This window comes from Pleuronectes platessa, chromosome 15, assembly GCF_947347685.1.
Source record: "Pleuronectes platessa chromosome 15, fPlePla1.1, whole genome shotgun sequence".
Taxonomy (NCBI): domain Eukaryota; kingdom Metazoa; phylum Chordata; class Actinopteri; order Pleuronectiformes; family Pleuronectidae; genus Pleuronectes; species Pleuronectes platessa.
Window position 1 is genome coordinate 17,192,122 of NC_070640.1, and position 6,030 is coordinate 17,198,151.

Consider the following 6,030-nt stretch of genomic DNA (forward strand, 5'->3'; position numbering starts at 1 on the left):
CTTTACTGTCTAAACCTGAGATTGAATTGAAATAGACAAAAATGTATCAAATAATGATAAATGTCTGTAGAGAGCAATGACCAAAGCACAGGGCTTTTCAATTTGGACATTACTGAGTATTTGTATTTAACTTTGCAGTGGTCTAAAGACGTTGAAGGTTAGTGTAGCTGCCTGGCTCTGGTCCAATGCAGACTGCCCTGTAGCTGCATTCCACTGAACCAGGAATGCTAATGTTTCAGGCAAAAACACTTAATTTCTCTCAGCATGAAAATGAGCTTTGTAAAGCCCCCTACATGCACATATTAGGTTGTTTGCTTGCTTGTGCTTCCTATGATAAATGAAACAATACGCTTTGCATGTAGAGGCTAATCCTCACAACAATTTGTAGGACCATGTAATGTTTTGTGTTTGTGAGCTGCACCACAGTTGTGTTTATTATCTAGTCACAAAAATAATAAAGATAAAATTAGTGGAGGTGAAGGCATTTTTGTTCCAGGGCAATCGCTCTATTTAATGTAAATAGGCAAAATAGTACAAAATTTTGTATAGAATATAAAATTTGACAAGTCTTCCACACAAATAATCATGCAGGTAGAAAATGGTAATTCACAGTTCATAACATGACCGGCAAAAACATACGCATTATTAGAATGGCACTCAGTCGAGTGCATAACTCTACCAAGGCCCAGAGGGCCCTTATGAAACGACATTTGAATTTACTCGATCCAGATGTTTATTTGGATCTGCACCAACGTACACACACACACTCAGGATCTATCAATCATTCTTGGAGAAATAAATGAAAATGTTGAAAATCGTTTAAGAAAGTGATTTAAAAAAGATGCAAACAAACCTGGAAGAAACAAATGGTACGTGTTCTGTATTTCTAGTGTGTTGATGAACACTCAGAGCACTTCACACTACGTTTTGACCATTCACCCAGTCACACACATACATTCATAGAGTGCATCTATGTGCAGCCCTTTCTCTATCACACACCCAAACACTGCCCACACAGCCGTCAGGGGCAATTTGGGGTTCAGTATCTTGCCCAAGGACATTTTGGACGAGGACACTTTGGACAAGGACACTTTGGACGAGGACACTTTTGACAAGGACACTTTGAAAGAGGGAGGGACCCTTTGAAGAACCTTCAGGACAGCGGACGGCCCACTCTACTCCTGAGCCTCATCTGAGATAAAATCTCCAATAATTAAATGAACGTGTGTTTTGACATAGAAAGCAATCTGACGTCACAGAAGAGATGTTTTCATGTGAACAAAAGGCCCATTTCAGTTCATATAAGTCAACTATGCATTAGACAAGTGTAGGTTTGAACAAATAGTACAAACTGAGAGCTCAGATATTATGTGCAAACCCGTGGACCCAATAAAAACATGCAAATAGCCCTAATGTGCTTCTTTCTGTGAGATAGTCAGTATTGTGATGAAAGGAAGTTAAGGGGTTGGCCATCTGAGAGACGTGAAAACAACACGCACCAAAGAAAGAAGTCAAGGTCTAATCTCCACTGACTTATGAGGGTGTTGCAGAGCAATCCTCTCAGACATAACAGATGTTTCCCCTTCTGCCCACCACTCTTTACTGATGTTTATTTGTGGGGTTACTGACAAAGTGTCTCCGTCCTTTTTGCCTTGCTGTTCCTTACAGTGAATAAAGAGAAACACTTCCCTGCGTCTGTTGACTTTAGTAAATGCACTCCTGATTTAAGTTAATGAAAAAACATCAGAGAGGAGACTGAGGCTGCAGTAATAGCCTGGTTCACCAAAGGCTATTTGGGAGAGTCTTCGATCTCACCGACACACGGTGCTGCACAGGGGACGACACCTTCACACCGCAGCCAGCTGGCGGAGGCACTTGTGATGTGGCTCAAAGTTGCAGCAACTTTTTCAGACAACCAACTCACATGAAACCGAATTATTTGAACGCTGAATGCACCTAATTACATTTTTGTGTAAGCCCTGGCCTCGTTAGGCTCGAACCAAATTCAGCACGGCCCAGACTGAGACAGTAATGAACCCCGCCACAGCAGAATCCCATTAGACGACCCAACGCCAAATGATCTAGAATCCATTAAGAGGAAGATGACACCAGCTGCCGTGTGGCCAGTGCCTAACAAAACGCGTCCAAACGGTGCAGGGAATAAACTGTCTAAACCCAGCCTTCAAGTGGATATGCATCAATAAACATGTCAGCCACTGTATAAAACACACTGTTAACCAAAGCACATAAAACTGAGGCGAATAATCTCTGCTCGTGTTATAATGTGCTAATTAATGAGTTTTATGTTGCCAGTAAGTGTATCAGAGTGGAGCAGTAACATACACTACACACTGTATAACACTTAATAACCATGTAAAGGCAGCTGTCACTTTAACTGTGTTAATGTCAATGGGGAGAATGTGAATGTGACAGCCGGGCATTTCCCATGAAGCCAATCTTGCAGGAAACTACTTGGGGATGAACTCCGTAACAGACGACATGACAACAGACGTACACACAATTTGAAAGAACATGGGGACCTGCTTGGCACAGTGCAATATATCTTTCCATCCACAGCAATTCTGACCTACCTGGCTTCATCAGCGGGTGTAGTACAGTATATCACTCTGTTCACTTGTTCATGCTACTTGGCCTTATCTCCGAGATAACTCTATTGCGAGAACATTTCCAAAAGTCAATATAGCAATTGAGAAATCCGTCTGGCAGCTTTTTAGTTTTAGTTTTTGTTTGCTTGTTGTTAGGTTTTGTTCAAGTAAAATTTCTGTCAACACTTTGTTGTTTACCTGAACATGGCAGCACACACATGCAGGAATTCAACAGACTTAGTGAACCAAAAGCTAAATCCTCCAAAACAGCCACAAAAAAACTAAACGGCTCACAACATCTTGGATTTGTACTGCATGGTTTGGCAACAAGCTGCTGCACTTAGCTTTAGGTTCCATTATTCACCGACCCACAGCCTGAGATCTTCAGATAAAGCCCTGTTGGATATCTGTCTGTCGAGACGCACCACCAAAGGTGACGTGGCCTTGCTGTCAGGGCCTGAGAAACTTGAAATGTCGTTAATCTTGAATGTTTTTAGATATTTATTTATGTATATTTATATAAATTAATATATATCATTATGTACATTTTTCTGTTGCCATTATTTTGTCATTCTGTAACTCTCTTTTCTCAGTGTGTAGCGTGCTCTAGCTCTTCTGGACAGTGGGTAGCAAACGGGCTACAACTTCTCTTTGTGCACAGCTCCTTATTCTTCTTCATTTGATGCACATTAACATAGCAACCGCACACGGTTCCCAACTTAACTCTCGGGGTTCACAGTCACAGTGACTCGCTTCTTTGCCCGTAGCTCGAGACTCACTCCCTCTGTCAGATCCATACCTGTCCCCCTCTAAAGAAAGGCAGGTGGGAACTAATAACTCCATGGCATCATTATTATTATTACTCCTACAACATCTGAGTCATGTTGGACTCCGAAAATGTGTTTTCATAACTCACCATGTTAAGTCATTTTTATGCAGCTGTATCCCAAAATCCACAAAGGCAAAAGCTCGAAAAAACCCTTGCACAATTAAAAACAATGCGATTACAGCACACGTGTTAAATGACCATATTAGAGCGCGCAGATGGTAAGAAAGTGAGCACATGTGGCACGAGGAGCAAGTAACCAGCAGCAATATTTACACAAACTGAACACAGCACATGTTTGATTAATATAAAATCCTATTCTCCCCCCTGGCTTGTTGACATGAAGCTGTAGAGTCACGATTATCAATAGCGGACATGAGCCTCCAGGGTGAGGCCGAACATGAGACCGAGCTGAACCGGCATGAAGCTCTCCCAACAGCGGCCGTCCTGAAGATACAGTCCAGGGCAGGTGAGCTCACTGCTTATAGCTTAAGCCAAGTAAAGTCCAACGTTTCTAATATGAATCAATAAGATGGCACTGCAGTTACAGGCCGTTAAACAAATGGCCATGTTCACTTGTTGCAGCAGGAAAATCAACAGTTGAGTTTGACCCTGTTGCTTTTAGTTGCGTTGGTTCCTGAGCGGGTTGCCAGGTTTGCTTGACAAAACCAGCCAATGGCCAATCAAGGAACAGCCATTACCAGAACTCATAATATGACACCGCCATTAAAGTCCCAAAGCATCAATATTGTTGCCAAATATGTTGTACAAAGACAGCATAAAAAGCATTTATGTTTATTGGGCCAACATTAAAAGCAGTTAATCCTCAACCTAGGTCCTTTAATCGTCTTGTTTAATTAGACACTATATATTATATATAAAATATAGCCCTGGGAACATGGTGTGTGACGGCTGCTGCACCTTAAAGGGGATGTTTTCAGTTTGATTTACCATTAAAACAACAGACAATTACATTGCTTTAGCCCACTTTATTAAGTGAGGTAAAAAAAATTGTTAATAACTTTCCTGTCAGTGTCTTTTAGTCAGTAGTAGTCAGTAGTCAGTATGTTAAGCTCTGTTTATTTGACTTATGTTTAAGCTCAAGAGCGTTTTTTTCTTTTTAGTAAATGTCTCACGTAAATTTTTTACCCATCATGTATTTTATAAATACTTTGTGTGAATGAAATGTTCATTTTTCCACTAATCCCTGCTCTCTTAGTTAGAATGTTATTTACTCTTAGCGCTTTTATTCATCTCATTTCAACTGATGCACCCCATCATGTTGATTCACAACCTTTTTATGATAGAGGCTACTCACAATGTAAGCATATTACCCTGGTCCTTCACATGGTGTTAGTTTTTGCTCCATCTTCCCCATTTCCTCCTCGACCCTGCTTGGACAACATGGATTTACTGTTTATATTCACATGCATTTACTGTACTTAATGCAATACCTTATTTCAACTGAAGCGACATGCCTATAATTGATACATATGTAAGTTATATGTTTAGTTTGTAAATGTATTTACTCTTAGCGCTTTTATTCATCTCATTTCAGCTGATGCACCCCATCATGTTGATTCACAACCTTTTAATGATAGAGGCTACTCACAATGTAAGCACATGACATCAAAATCTGTCAGTGGTTGTGAATGAACAACAATTTAATATGAATGTGAATGAGATAATTAATTGCAATTACTCGCTGGTAAGACATGATACCCAGTTACATTTCTGAATGCAGAACGTTGTGATATTGCTACTTTTACTAAATAATTTCAATTTGTCTATCACTAATATTGAATTTATACGTATAGACAAATCTTAAATAACATTCCAAACTTTCTCTCAAGGTTAAACTTATATACTCAAGATTTTCCAAAAAATAACAGTTACCCTATTATCATGGTTGTATCTCCAGGGATATCATATTTGGTGTAAAATCCATTCAAACTAAATCAACTGTGCAATAAAAGCATGTATGTACTGGAAGTCATTACTGTCAATACGCTACAGGATTTAAATAAGCACTCTGTATTTAAATTTGAGTGACACTGACCAAAATCTTCCACTGTGGCAGACTTTCTTCCGCTTACTGTTGACATGTGAACTGAAAACAACTTGTTTATGAAAGTAGTAGGTGACTCTGTTCATGAGAAGATATAGAGTTCTTTATGGATTATGAGCTTAGACCAGCAACTCTCAAACATACAATAACAGAGAGTGTCCATGGAGCAGATTAGACTGTTTTAAAGGTGCTTTAGAAATGCAAGTTCTGGCTGATAACAGAGACTATATATATATCACTTGGACTGACATTATATATCACTTGGACTGTCATTTAAAGTTTCAGTCATGTTGCAACATCTTTAATGTCCTGAAAGTCTCATGTTCATGCCCACTGATGTCTCTGACAACCACATGTAGGGCATTATTATTATATTTAATCGCGCACCATGCAGTGATCGAGTGCACGGCCTTGACATATTCAAGTCTTGGCTTCTTTCCGCCCCACTCAGCTTCAACCATTCAGGTGATTTTTTTTTTTTTATACTAATTGTTCTACCAGAGTACAGATGTAATCCCATTTGCACATGA